At 38.6% G+C, this 16,008-nt stretch overlaps 1 long non-coding RNA gene across 2 annotated transcripts in view; it reads right to left on the bottom strand.

Moving 5' to 3' along the window:
- Nucleotides 1–305: 305 nt before the first annotated feature.
- LOC124427214 overlaps nt 306–16,008 on the bottom strand; it is a 209,671-nt gene continuing 193,968 nt past the window's right edge. For both annotated transcript variants that reach the window (XR_006942917.1, XR_006942918.1), the window contains 2 exons: nt 1,893–1,979; nt 306–1,558 (listed from right to left, as the gene is read on the bottom strand). This is a non-coding gene — a long non-coding RNA (uncharacterized LOC124427214). The remainder of the gene's footprint in view (nt 1,559–1,892; nt 1,980–16,008) is intronic.

Genomic DNA, 16,008 nt, shown 5'->3' with positions numbered 1-16,008 from the left:
CTTTCTTTCTCTTTCTCACTCCTTCGGATCAGCGGATCCACTATCCAGGATTACTCGTTATCCTTGAAAGGAGCCTGTGCCCGGAGACGGGCCTCGATGCGCTCCAAGAATATAAGTCGAGGGGGAGTTGGGTGAGAGCCACCACTACTCTTTCTTTTTAAAGATATATATATATATATATATATGTATATATATGTATGTATATATATATATATATATCTTTTTTATACTTACTCCTTTTCTCTCTTCTTCGTCTTGTTTCCTATATTTTTCTTTTACATATTTTCTCTTTCTCTCTATTTCTTCGTGTCGATTCCTATGTATCACCTCCTTCCTCAACGTTTCTCCATCAGCTCTTGACACCTGTTCCTCCTTGCTATGCATTCGAAATCCTTTTCGAGGATTCAGGTATATTTAAGAGGGTATAAAGGAACATATAAAGGGAGGGTTCGATGTACCTTAAAGATCGCTTCGAATGCAACTCTATGTTATATACCTTTCGTGCTCGAGTATACTAAAGGAGAAACTCTCTTCCGATCGATTTGACCGTCTTAAGATGAATACGATCTCCTCGGAAGACTCATCGAAAAAAAAGAGAGAAGATCGATCGATTGATCTGAATCGAGAAGAAGAAGAAAAAGAAGAAGGAGAAGTAGAAGAAGAGGAGGAAGAGGAGAAGAAGATGAGGAAGAAGGCAAAAAAAAAAGAAAAAAGAAAAAGAGGAAAGACGCAATGAAAAAGATACGCGAAGGTGTTTTCACTTGTGCGATGTTCCAACGAATAAGGTGCTACCAACAACTCATTCTCCAATTCGAAGAATCGAGGACGAAGATTGGACGTCATCCCGAAGTTCACAGAACCGAAGTGCACCGACAACAACAATAACAACAACAATAACAAGAACCACGAGGCGCGTTGTCTCGGTTCAAGGAACTCAATTTTTCTGATGGTCTCTCTCTCTTTCTCTTTCTCTTTCTCTTTCTCCTTCTCTTTCTCTTTCTTTCTCGTTCGTTACATTTATTTGTCTATCTCTTATTCATCCTGCTATATATAAAGTATGTATAGAAAGATAGAAAAATCGGAATTTTCATAGTTTTACTATTTTTCTTGATATTTTTGGCCACGTTTCTCGTGTCAACGAAATTTCTTTACCTATCGTAAAGAATTCACTGCATGAAGTTGACAAAAAGAAAGACAGACATAGAAAGAGAGAGGGAGAGAGAGAGAGAGAGAGAGAGAGAGAGAGAGAGAGAGAGAGAGGAAATAGAAGATAGGGAAAATTTCTTGCGATGGCGTAAAGAGAAGAGAGAATCTCCAAGTTCGTCGGAGAAACGTGCCGCTCGAAGAGATTCTGCTCGGCGAACGATTTACCACAGCCTCCTTCGTCTCCCTTTTCTTCATCTTCCTCATCTCCTGCACCACCACCACCATCTCCTCCTCCTCCTTCTCATCCTTCTCATCTTCCTTTTTCTCTCATCGCTTCTTGCCGACTGTCGCTCCTCGTTCGCTACCGTTCATCCATAACCGCCAGTGCCATCAGCCGGGTGCTATTGTGCGCCTTTACGGAGAAAAAGGGTAGAATGAGAAGGAGAGGTGGAAGGTGAAACGAACGAAGGAGGAGGAAAAGGAAGAGAATGAGGAGGACGAGGATGAGGATGAAGACGAAGACGAAGATGACGACGAATTCGTGTATTCGAAGAAAGAGAGAGAGAGAGAAAAAGAGAGAGAAGTTCATGGAAGCGCGGGCGTAAACGCAAGGACACGTGAGAATTTTCAAGAAAAAACGTGCCTGATAGAGACAACCATGTCTCTCCTATATGCTACCAGTATTCCTTTCTTCCTATTGGTAGAAACATAAGAAATGAAAAGAAAAAAAGAAAAAACGTAGGTACTTGTTACTCTTGAGAAGTCCTGAACCAAGAAAGGCCGCTGACCGTCTTCTTTCTAAACGTGACTCGAAAATCGCATCCTCCGATCTCCTGAAAAAAAGAAAACGTTGTTTTCGTCGTTAGTTAGAAGAAGAAGAAGAAGAAGAAGGAGAAGAAGAGAGTCATCTTTCTAATTATTTTTCCTACGTTTCTTTCGTTCATTTTCTTTTTGCTTTTTCTTTTTATTTTTATTTTTTTTTTTTTTTTTCTTTTTTTTTTCGATCGTAATTTAGCTCCAATTCAAACAAGAATAAAAACGAACGTCTAAAGTCCAACGAATAAATTCTTATTCGCATTCTACTTAAATATATTTTTATATTCCTTATTATTTTCAACAAAATAACATATTCATATTTACTATTATTATATTCTCATTGATTATAATTTTTACGTTAATAAAATAAAAACGGAGGGAAAAAAGAAAAGAGTTTTATATTTTTATTATTACAAAATCCGTCGTAATTTACGTATTTTGATATTTCTCATTTTTATACAAAAATTACAATGCAATTGATTGCGGAAAATTTTTAATGGACAAAATTTCCACGAAAAAAAAAAAATGAAAAGGTAAATAAAAGAAAGGTAAGAAGGTAAAGAATTATTTTACAAGCAACTTTAATATCATTAATAAAGTTAGCATAAAAAAGCGCGTGCCATCGTTATCGTACACATACAGACAGAAAGATAGGGAGAGAGAGAGAGAGAGAGAGACGCATGCACGCATGCAAACACACAAACATATACACGAATCGATCGTTCGAAGAACAACGACGACGACGACGACGACGAACGATGATGATGATGATTCTCCTCGCGCGCGAGTTACTCGGTGAACCAAAACAAACCAGTGCCTACAGTAAGAGCAACGAGGATGAGAGGAGGAAGGAGGATGGTTAAGAGAAGAGAGAAAGAGGGAAGAAACGAACGAGTCGGCCCAACGAACCCGCCTCCACACGCATTAACACCCTCGAAAGGTACACTGCGACAGTGAGAGCGCGCTCACACACACACACATATGCGCGCGCGCACGTACGTACACGTATACATAATAACACATACAAACATATATTCACACGAACGTTCGCACGATCTCGACGAAGCTCTTTCTCCTCTCTGCTTAGGACATGAACTCACGTCAAATCTTAACTACGAAGAGGAAGAAAAACTTGGGAAAGATTAGATAATCGTTCGTGTCTGTCAACTTCTATCTATGTACGATTAGAATATTCGAAGAAATCTTCAGAAGAAGAAAAAAAAAAGAAAAAAAAAAGAGGAAAAAAAAAAGAGAGAAAAAAACTTAACAAATAAAAAAGAATTGCAAAATAAATTAATATCAAACGAACATATGCGATTTTACTGATGACAAATATTAATATCAATTTTGAAGGATTAGGAATAGGATTAGAAAAAAAAAAAAGAAAAAAAGAAGAAACAAATAAACAAACAAAAAATGAAATCATCTAAGTGCAACAGGTTTCTAAGAAAACAAAAATAAACCTATTCTAACAACCCTCTTCTTCTCGCTATGTATAATACATATACCTATAAAATAATACGTAACATACATGAATACATAAATACAAATATGCTTATGGTACATGTGAGGAAAAGAAAAAAAAATATTTTTTTTTTTTTTTTTTTTTTTTTTTTTCTTCCTCAATCGAACCACCGACACACACGATGGTCGGTCGATGGACGATCGGTCAACGATAGAAATTAAACTCTAATTACAACGAGGCTCTCACAACGTAGGTATATATATATATATATATATATATATATATATATATATATATATATATCTTGTATCCTATAATAAAAACATTTTTATGCTTCGATAGTCGCGAGTTTTGCGCACCTGTTTCTAAGTTATATCTCCGTTAAAATATACAAACTACGTTTTCTCAATGCGCTTATATACATACGTAGACCACCCTCTCTAATAAACGATCTTTTGAAGACTCGTCTACTTACAGAAAAAAAAAGAAAAATACAAGAAAAGAAAAAACGAAAGAAAAGGAAGAAAAAGAGAGAAGGAAAAAAAGAAGGGGAGAAGGGGGAAAAAAGAAGGGGAGAGGGCAAAAAAAGAGATAGAAAAAGAAGAAGAGTGAGATAGAAAGAGAGAGAGAGAGAGAGAGAGAGAGAGAGAGAGAGAGAAAGACATAGGGACAAAGAAGCGATTATCCTAGGATTTTCCAAAAGGCTTTCACCCTTTTTCCTTTTCCCGATGGAGATACTTAGCACGGCAAACACCACTTGTCCGGGACTTGGTGCGTTCGATCTTTGCTAGTCGACAGAAACACACACACAAACACACACACAAACACACACATATATATACATATATATATATATATATATATATATATATATATATATATATTAAATGTATACATAGTGCCCCACGCGTATCTGTATAGGAAGGTAAAAGAGGAGAGAACAAGTTCACGCAAGGAACGGTTCAGGATGAAGAGAGAAAATAAGAGAGAAATAGTAAGAGAGAAGAGAGAAGGGGAGAGGAGGTTGGTCTTTTCCCCTCTCGCGTTGTTGAGCCGAGGTACACGGCTCCATATGCAGTTTAAGAGACGCACACCGGGAACAGCAGACAGTGTTGCCAGACTCACACACGTGCGTGAACCAGTCTAACCACCTCATCACGAACAATCTCCTCGTGTTACTCTTTTCCTCTCGTACTCTATCGTCGTCCCGCTCGGACCGACGCGGCCAACCGAGGCTCTCTTTGTTCAAAGGCAATCAGCAGGCCCCGATAACGGGCCTACTCTGTCGTAACCCAAGACACGAATACGAATGCACGCCACGGGGAGAGAACAGATACATAGTAATGTCTCTTACTACGTCTGTGTCTGTCTCTCTATCCGTCTCTCTGTATGTATATGTACGTATATGTGTATACATTCGTATGTCGAGTAGACAGAAAGAGAGAGAGAGAGAGAGAGAGAGAGAGAGAGAGAGAGAGATAGAGAGAGAGAGAGAGAAAGAGATACTTTGTATGTACGTACGTGACTCTCACGTAGAAACGATCCAACGCTTCTCTTCTATCCTTTTTCCTCTCTTTAATACGAGATGAGACGTTTAAAAAAAAAAAGGAAAAAAAAAGAAAGAAAAAAGAAAAAAAAAGAAAAAAAAGGAAAAGAAGAAAATAATAAAAGAACATTCGATAGAAAAAAAGTCACCGTGTATGATTTTTTCTCTCTCTCTCTCTCTCTCTCTCTCTTTATTTTTTTCTCTCTTTTTCTTTTAACAAACGTTCGACGTTTTTACAAGACATTTCGATCGGATTCGATACTTTTATACTTTGCATGCAAATGAAACCGTTCGAGACGTACGTTATTATAATGGCGCGATTTCCCGACTTAAGTTGAGATAACGAGAGAGGAGGACCCGTTTTAGTGTCGTGTAAGATACTTCCAACAAACACGAAGAGTTCTTTTTTTTTTACGTCCCAAAGTGATTTTACGACTCATCTGAAAAGTAAAATGTAACTGTACGAAAGTACGATACCTCGAATACGAAAAGATACGTCGTATCTTCGTCTATTTTCTTTCTCTCTCTCTCTCTCTCTCTCCCTCCCTCTCTCTATCTATCTATCCATCTATACATTTCTCGTTCGTCCTCCAGGACGGAGGATCGAATTAGCTGTCGAATCGATAGCCTGTAATCCAATTAACGTTTACACACACGCTCAGATCAAAGGATTAATTATACGACGCCCGGTGTCCCGTTATAATTGCAACGGCCGTAGGATCTACTCGCGTTAACGACTTTGCAAATTAGCGAGAATTCAATTTCCGATCTATGTTAGACGTTAGTAGATATATACATTCGCGAGTATAAGGATCGTTTTGTTTATTACTTTAATAGAAAATTTTTATCATTGATTATCAATAGACGACCGATTAAATATTATCATCGATAATATGTATATTCTTCTTATTAGACTTCTAATAGGATCGATTAAAAAACGGTGCCATATCTTGTATCAATTAATATATTAAATCTTACGTAATTTAACGTTACAACGTTCTCGTGTTAAAAATCATTCGAGAAAATTTCTTAATGTATATTCTACGTTTCGAAAATCGATTTACCAAGATGGAGATGATTAAACAGAGAGAGAGAGAGAGAGAGAGAGAGAGAGAGAGAAAGAAAGAAAGAGAACCAGTTTAAAATTAATTTCGAAGACAGTCATCACCTTATATCTAACTTATATACATACATATTTTGTATCAATTAAATTATTAAACGTGTAATTAAATATATATATATATATATATATATATATATATTCAAAGTTGTAATATATACAACGTAATTAAAGATCGTGAGAAAAGAATGTTTTCTTGTCTATCGATCTATGCACGTTTCGGGAATCGATTTATGAAGTCTTAAGAGAAAATTTCAGATTGAGAGTCAGAGGAATATATATATATATATAAACATGTTGTGTTACCTAATCCTACACACGTACATATATATATACAAATAAAAATAAATATATATATATATATATATATATATGTATATATATATATATATATGTATATACAAACATAAATCTCTATAGATGAACGGTATCCAGGAACACGGAGTATTCTATCTATCGAAGCAAGCAATGGTTTTGTATGTATGTAAGTATCTATGTACGTGCAGAAAGAGAAGAAAAGATTCAGGTCGTGGCACGCATGAGCGCGCACACCGCGCGCGCGGAATTGTTACGAAATGTCTCTTGGAGCACGCCGGGCGTAGGACTAATCTCATTATGTGTATATATATGTACGTACGTATGTATGTATGTATGTATGTATGTATATGTGTGTGTATGTGTGTGTATATCGGCTTTAAGGATTGCCGGTGCTCCCTAGAGTAATTTACATAGGTCGTCGTCGTCGTCGTCGTCGTCGTCGTCGTCGTCGTCGTCGTCGTCGTCGCTGTCGTGGTCGTCAGAGATCCGCGTTTCGCCTTTGAATTACAAACGAAGAAAATCGCAAGAGATCTACGAACGTAATTCGCCCACGATCGAGGCGATCTATCATGGAAGTCGTCGGAAGAAAAGAGGAGAGATAGAAAGAGATAGAGAGAAAGATGATGTGGGTGAATCCCGGTAGTAGTAGGATCGATGATTCTTCTTTGATCTTCCTATCGACCCTTGATTACTCTACGATATTACTCTCGTTAAATCAAATCGTTATTTCGCAATAATGAATTTTCATTTATATTGATCATAGTGCAATTCATAGATCATAAGTACCATAATAAAATAGATTTATATGGACTAATTCAATAGTTGATTTAATATCAATTGCTTAAGGTAAATCATCAATGTTACTATGATCACGGATCGAGACAGAGATATTCATATTATTATAATTTTTAATTAATGATTTCACGTATTGGCAATAAAATACGTCTTATTAAGATTCAATGATATTAATGAGTTGGATATAATTAAAAGAGTACCCTGTATAAATTAATGCAAATGATACTTGTGATAATGACAGATAGGGCTGATTAACACTCGTTTTATCTATTAAAATAGAAAAAAAGGAAAAAGAAAAAGAAGTCTTTCGTTATTTACAAAAGACAGAAGCTCTTTCAAATGGCAATGATTATGTATCTCTAGAAATAAATAAATAAAGAGAGTAAAGAGGACAACGAGGAAGGAAAAAAAAAGCGTAAAGAGAAAAAGTAAAAAAAAAAAAGAGAGAGAGAGAGAGAGAGAGAAAGAAAGAAAAAGAGAAAAAAAACGAAAGAAAGAAGATGAAAAAGAAAAGAAAAAGAGCCAATATCTCTATTTGTTCGTTCTACCTCGAGCGATTCTCTGCTTCCTGACAAGCACTCGATGGACCTCGACGACCTCGATAAACACTCCCCGGAGGAGGAAAAATAGAGAAAACCTGCTTAGACTGAGCTCTTCGAAGGTGGAGGAGGGAATTTACGGGGAAAGGTGCGAGGTAGCGCACGTCCACGCAGTGAGAAAGATAGATAGAGAAAGAGAGAGAGAAAGAGAAAGAGAAAGAGAAAGATAAAAAGAGAGAGAGCGAGAGAGAGAGAGAGAGAGAGAGAAAGAGAGAGAAAGAGAGAGAAAGAGTGAGGGACGTCGATTTTACGCATTCGTAGTAACCTACAAAGCAACTGCCGGCGTGCGGAGGCAAGTGGCACGTAGTAAATACGTGGAACGGATTAGCAGTTTACCAACGCTGCCGTCGACGACTACGACGACTAAGATGAAGAGAAGGTGAAGAAGGAGGAAGAGGAGAAGAAGAAGGAGGAGAAGGAGGACGGTGGCGAGGATCACGGCGTGTGTACGGTGCATTACTTTCGCCGTTCGGTGCACCACGTCAATGCCATCGCAAGCACAGCCGGTTGCTCTCAACCGGCTTATGCTTGGAACATATCTATATAGTATATATTAGTAGTGGTAGTGGTAATGGTGGTGGTCGAAGGTAGAAAGAGAGAAAGAGAGAAAAAGAGAGAGAGAGAGAGAGAGAGAGAGAGAGAGAGAGATCGTAGTGGACTGCCCGGAGAGAAACTGGTCAACTGGAACCGGAGTTGTGCTACCGCCGAAGCTGGACCAGCTAGCCAGCCAGGCGAGCAGGCAAGCAGGCGAGTAAGCAAGCAGGCAAGCAAGCCAGGCAAGCCAGGCAAGCCAGGCAGGCAAGCAGCGGCCAGTGGAGGACGTGGGTTCACCTGGACAGTTGGAGAGAGAGATACGTCGGCCCACGCCGAGCACCGTGCTCGTAATGTATTGCGCTATAAAGTGCAGGACACGGAGAGTCCGTACGTTCGAGAGTTCTACCTCCCTCTTTCTCTTTCACGTTTCTCTTCTCTCTTTCTCTCTTTCTCTCTGGAAGGGTGCCTTCCACAGAGAGAGATGCGTAGGAAGCGAAAGGGAAAACGTACGCTAAATGCGCGCAGGTTGAAGAAACTCCACAGGACAGGTATAATCCACAAGAGAAAAAGAGGGAGGGAGAGAGAGAAAGAGAGAGAAAGAGAAAAAGAGATAGAACAGGCCTATTGCTGGTCTGACCGATTCCACGATCGCTTTGACCCGCTCGTATGCCCGAACGAAAGAACCTATTCTCTTCTTTCCCAACTCGATTATCTTTCTCCTCTTCTTCTTCTTCCTTCTTCGAAGCTACCTGAGCGAGCCATGTCAAGAAAGAGAGGAAGATAAAGAAAAAAAGAGGGGAGAGAAAAAGAGAGAGAGAGAAAGAGAGAAAAGACGAGGAGGTATAATTTATGTAATCTTTCGTAAAGAGAGATAGAAAGAAAGAGAGAAATAAAGAAAAATCAAAGACTATAATTAAAAGTAAAGAACTAGAGATCTAGAAGGAATAATAAAATACACCGTCGCCAATGTGGAAGGATCCGAGGAAGAAGAAGGACAAAGTGCCGGTATATTTAATGGTAGTTAACAGAGAGAGGAGGAAACTGGTATCGGTACAGTTCTGTTCAGAGCGCCGCAGTAAGGATCGAAAGTGTGTTGGTAGAGACGAGATAGTGTATAGATCTCTATAAATGTGTTGGTGGTTAGTACTGGTGGTGGGGTTTCCGATGCAGGTGTTGGCCTTGGGCTCCCTAACACCAAGCCTACAATCTCTAAGGTTCGCCTATATACGTCTCTCGTTCGTTCCGCACACCATCACTACCCCACTACTACCACTATCACCATCGCCATCACCATCAATACTACTACTACTACTACTATTATTTACTACTACTATTACTACTACACTATTACTATTTCTACTACTACTATTACTACCAATATTACCACCACCACTACCACCAACATCACAACCACCACCACCACCACCATCATCATCATTGGTGGCAATACGCAATATGCCAATCCAAGCCTTTGTTTAGAAGACACTCTCTGAGGATAGGCAAAGTGAACGACGAGGTGGGATATTTACTGATTTCGCGGAAAAGATCGTTGTCGTCTTTCGTCCTTCGTAACGAGAATATACCAGCTACGAGGAGAGCACGATATGATTTATTTATAAATCACGAGGAGGCACCCTACCGATCGATCGGACACCCACGCGATTCCAAGGATCCTTCGATCAGATTAAAATGAGACGCGAGGTCGTCTCCTCACCATTTTGCTTTCTATTATAATATCATGGATATTCCCTTCTTATTACGGATAAATGAATTCTCTAGTATCTCTCACTTGTATCGGGGTCGGTCGATTAGCAATCTCATCCACAACCTTTTTCTTTTACTTCTTCTTCTTCTTCTTTTATTTCTACTTCTACTTCTTTCTCTTCTTTTTATTCTATTCTTGTTTCAACTTGAATTTCATAATCGAAAGAACGTCTTACGTTGACTTTTTCCTTTTCTTCTTATTTTCCTTTCTAATTTTTTTTCTTTCCTTTTCTATTTTGTTTCTTTTTTCTTTTCTCTTTTTTTTTTTGCACTTTTTTCTTTTTCCTTTACTTCGAAGAAGAAAGAACGGGGGACGGCAGGCAAGTAGCCAACCATTCGGACCAGGTACTCTTCGCGGTTTTCTTGTCGACCGTGTACACGGCTATTATACGCGCATTTAACTACGTTACGCGGGCTCTGGCCGCATGCACGCGCAAGTGCAAGAAAGAAAGAAAGAAAGAAAGAACGAACAAACGAAAGAAAGAAAGAAAGGGAAAAAGAAGGAAAGGAAGAAAGAAAGAAAGAAAGAAAGAAAAGTTTGCTAGGAGGGACGTAGAACGTTCGTTACGTTCGCGTAGACTTATCCTACGAGTCGAGGCCACCTATTAGAGTTATTGTATATTGTTATTATTCCGGGAGTCGCGAGAGAACCGCGCTTTTATGCAAATCGTGGCTGCGAGCAAAGAATACACGACGGTGATCCTCGAAGAAGGCCTTGGAGAAAGTGCTAGACGACGATCTTGTACATGCTTGTGTTTATATATATATATATATATATATATATATATATATATATATATATATATATATAAGTGCATGTGTATGTTTGTGTGTATACATGCATGTATATGTACGTAGGTAGGATCCTCCATAGTCGTCGTCGTCGTCGACGAAGACGAAGACGAAGACGAAGACGAAAAAGACACGGAGCTGGCTAATGCAATGCCGTATAAATTATCGGAGCCCGTACCGTTATCGTTGCGCTTTCCGATCGGCACCTCACCCATCGGATATCTTTACGTTCGTCTTTACGAGGCATCGTCGTCGACTACGATCTTGAATTTTACCAGTATACGATGTACGTTTTATGAACGCTAGAATATTTACGGAACTCGTCAATTTGAACGATTTCAAATTTCATATTTTCAAGTCATAGAAATCATCGATATTATTTGATCTTTCTTTAATAACTCATATTCTTAATTTTGATTAATGTAATGTTGTATTATGAAAAAAAAAGAAAGAAAAAAAAAGAAAAAAGAAAAAGGAGAAAAAGGAAAGAAAGAAAATGCATTTTAATGCAATAATAATAAAAATAAATATATCCAAGATCGATGTCCATAAATTTAATGCTAATCAATTCTACGTGAAGAGAAAGAAGAAGAAGAAGAAGAAGAAGAAGAAGAAGAAGAAAGAAAAAGGAAAAGAAGGTGTCAAAGAGAAAACCATGCGGTGTAAATAAATTGTCAATTTTGTTGTGATAAGAGAAAAAAAGAAAGAAAGAAAGAAAGAAAACAGACAAGAAAAGGAAAGAAAAGGAAAAAAGAAAAAGAGAAACATTACGATTATAACACACGAATCAATACTATATATATCGACAGAGGTATATATTTTCGCCCGTAATAAATTCGATAAGATATATAATTAAGCTAATTACGCGATTCATCCTTATGCATTCGATCTAACGAAGAGTACCATGTCAGTGTACATGCAATGTGTGTGTGTGTGTGTGTGTGTGTGTATGTGTTTGTGCACGCGCGCTGGCGTGTGCGGCTCGGGGCATCGATAGGTGGAAGCGTTCATGGATTATTATTATCAGCTAAGTACACGTCGAGTAATTCTCGTCTCCCACGCGAACACCTGGAACGGTTTATTATGCGACCGAAGGGTGTATTGCGTCAAGTGTGTTCGTTTCATCATTCCTGTTCCATGGACTTTTCTCTCCTCCGATGGCAATTCTAACGACTAAGAAGGACGACGTGGACGACGTCGACGACGAGGAGGAAGAAGGAGAAGAAGAAGACGACGACGACGAAAATGACGACGAAGACGATGAAGAAGACGACGACGACGATGGCGTTTCACGCGACTCTTTAACAAAGAAACGATATTCCATGGATGCCTCTTACGCTGAATGCGCGTGCGCTCGCGCGCACACTCGAGCTTTGCGTCTGGAATTTTAAGCGATTTTTTCATTCTATTTCCGTCGAACGTTTCTCTCTTTTTATCTCTCTCTCTCTCTCTCTCTCTCTCTCTCTCTCTCTCTCTCTCTCTTTCTCTCTCTGTCTCTCTGTCTCTCTTATGGCGAATCTTCGTCGTTCGTTCTCGCGATTGCGAGAGATTCTTGAAGGTCTCTGATCAAAGAGAGAGAGAAAGAGAGAGAGAGAGAGAGAGAGAGAGAGAGAGAGAGAGAGAAAGAAAGAGATAATACTAAGGAAGGCAAATGTATAATTATATCAGGATCTCGATTTAACGAAGCAAACGAAGAGAGAGAGAGAGAGAGAACTGATGATCTACAGTTTCGATCGGATAGACGTTATAATAATGAAAATTAACGTTGTGCTTTAACCAGGGCGTTTCCCTTGTGAACGGACCTTCAAGATCCTCCTGGAGGATCGTGCGATTCGTGACGTCAGTCCCGGCCACGTGTCGAGGAGGGAGGAAGAGAGAGGTCGAAGGGTTCCAGCATGACCGGTGCTTCCAAGAACGGATAATTTCAGCGTACGAGTAGAGAGATGTTTTAGAGATAGTAACATGTACGTATGTATGTATGTATGTATGTATGTATGTATGTATGTATGTATGTATGTATGTATGTATGTATGTATGTATGTATGCATGTATGCATGTATGCATGTATGTATGTATGTATGTATGTATGTACTTGATGATCTGTCGATATATATATCGAGATTCTTTCTTAATTTCATCAATTAATTTTTTATGTGTATATTACAACTATATATATATATATACATATAAGCAAATCAGATTTCTGAGATATTATTCAATTGTTTTAATAAAGGACGATAAAGAAAAATAAAACAATTAACGAACTAATAGATCGTTTTCTTTAAGTAAGAAAGTTTTTAATATCTCTGGAATGGAAAAAAATCGTATGTATGGTTTTGAAAAATATAATAAAAATAAAGAACAAATATAATAAAAAAAAAAAAAAAAAAAAAAAAAAAAACAGAAAAAAGAAAGAAAAAAAGAAGAAAACTTAAGAAAAGAATAAAGGGAACGAGGATAAAAATTAAAGAAGATCAGATAGAGTAATTCTCCTTTAACTACCGTTTATATTATGTACGTACTAGTGTGATAGTACCTTAAGGTTTTCGTGGCGACGCTCTCGGTCGAGCAGCGCGCCTCGTGACGTCAGTGGTGACCACGTGCTGAAGAAGAAGAGGGAGAGATAGTAGTCGGTGGTGGAGTACGACGAGAAGATGGTTGAGACGAAAGAGGTGAAGAAGAAGAAGGAGGAAGAGGTGGAGGAGGAGGAGGAGGAGGAAGAGGAGAATAAGAAGAATAAGAAGAAGAAGAAGAAGAAAAAGAGGGAGAGGAGACTCCGTACCTCTCTCGTTGTATCGTATGCAGCGTGGCCCGGGGATCAAGGACGGTTTTACTCGCGAGAAGCGGACCCGCGTGTCCCTGCATCTTTCTCTTTCTCTCTCACTCTGTTCTGTTCGATGATGCAGTTACAAGACAGAGAAAGAGAGAGAGAGAGAGAGAGAGAGAGAGAGAGAGAGAGAAGATTGCTGAAGAGGAAAAGGTAGGCTGTAACGGTGAGGAAAAGGGAGGAAGAAGGGACTCGAGTCGAGTCGAGTTATAATGCTTCGTGCGTCCACTGTCCCTACAGAGAGTGTGCAACAGAAAAAGAGAGAGAGAGATAGAGAGTGTGTTTTGTGGTTGAAAAGAGATGAAACGAGGGTACCACTGGTTCGTTCGCCATCTCCCCCTCCGCCACTTTTTCCCTTTTTCTCTTTTTCTCTCCTCTTTCCTCCTTCAACAACAAGGCACTGCACTACTCTCTCTCTTTCTGTCTTTCTCACTCTTTCTCTCTCCTTTCTACCATTTCGTCCACATCTATCCTCGTTACTCCTACGGTAGAAATAAAAGATGAAAGAGAGATGGTGATAAAGAGAGAGAGAAAGAGAGAGACATGCTTGTAGGAAAAGGAGGGAAGAGAACGGCGTAGAAGAGGAGGTAGTGGTGTGAGTAGTGTTGGAGTAGTGAGGCTGTTGGTAGTGATGGAGGATGAGGAGGAGGAGAAGGAGGAGCAGGAGGAGGAGGAGGAGGAAGAGAAGGAGGAGGAGGAGGATAGGAAAACGTGTCCCAGCCTGCACGACCCGGTACAATCTCTGCTAAAACTTTCCATCATAACAATAGACGGGTTTGCCACAAAACGGCCGAACACGAAAGAGATATACGAGACTACGACACGATTTCCTACTTACACACATACGCTATATATATAAATAATACATAGACGAATATATACGGATAACGAAAAACTATGAAAAAAAGAAATATATATATATTAAGGTTATAAATCATCATCGAGCTTTTTTCGAAATTGATTCAAAAAGATTTCGTGTCTCATTTAGTTATCGTATAAGGAAAGGAAAAAAGACAAAAAAGAGAACAAAAAAAAATAGAAAAAACCAACACGCGTTTACAATGATTTTCTATATTCCATTTAAAAGTAACTTTTCCAAAAAATTATGCTTAGTATTGACCTCGTGATTTGTTCTTGTAGATAATGAAAAATGAAATGAAATATTAAAAATAATTGTATAAGTAAAAGTATATATTTAGGTGGACGCGCGTATTGGTACTTATGATATTTTCTATCAGTAGTGGATAGATTATGTGATGCAATCAAATGATGACAAGAAAAAAAGAGAGAAGGAGAGAGAGAGAGAGAGAGAGAAAGAAAAAGAGAGATGGAGTTAAATATTTTTTGCTCAGGCTGCCCAACAGTTAAAACCAACTCGTAGTACGCGATCGAAGACATCTGTGCGCGATCGTGGTTACGCAAGGATTTCTGAGAGAAATTATGCAAAAAGCTTCTTGTTGCACAAAGAGAACGACAACGACAACAACGACGACGACGACGAAGACGACAACGACGACGGCGACGTCGACGTCGACGTCGACGCTGACGTTGACGTCGACGAGAACGAGGATGATGATGACGATGATGATGATGATGATGATGATGATGATGATGAGAAGAAAAAAGGAGGAAGAGGAGGAGGAAAAGAAGGTTGGCGAGTGCGTACAATTTGGCTACGAATTCTGAAGAGTCGGTGGTACGTGCGGGAGAGGATATTTTTTTCTCTCTCTTTCTTTTTCTTCTTTTTTTTTTTTTTTGTCGCGAGAAAGAGTGAAGAGGAGAAAGAGGGGAAAAAGATGGGAAGAGTAGCAAGAGGAGAAGGGCGAAGCGGAAGGGTAGAAGAGGCTAGGAAAACGTGTCCGAGCTTGCACGATCCTGTACAGTCCGATCCATAAGTTTCGAGGATAACACAAGAGAGTGAAACGAGACGAGATCATTAACGAGTAGGGTTTTAATAAACGTCTCGTTCGTTTTTTTTTCTTCTTTTGTCTTCTTCTTTTTCTTTTTTTCTTTTTTTCTTTTTACTTTCCTTTTTCCTTTCTTTTCTTTTTTTTTCTTTTTTTTTTTTTTTTACGTCATCATAAAATTTGAGGCGAAGTAATTTTTTTCGCATTAAAAGAAAAAAAAAACTCATCCCTTTAAATTCACGTTTATCCATCTTCATCGAACACTTAAAAAAATATATATATTGTATACATACAGTTTTTTTTTTATTTATTTATGTATTACATATACTATATCTATATATATATATATATAATATTAGAAAAGATCTAAAAAAGAAAA

This window comes from Vespa crabro, chromosome 10, assembly GCF_910589235.1.
Source record: "Vespa crabro chromosome 10, iyVesCrab1.2, whole genome shotgun sequence".
In the NCBI taxonomy this organism is placed as follows: Eukaryota; Metazoa; Arthropoda; class Insecta; order Hymenoptera; family Vespidae; genus Vespa; species Vespa crabro.
The sequence above is the reverse complement of the archived record's forward strand: the minus strand, read 5'-3'. Positions and strand labels throughout refer to the sequence as shown.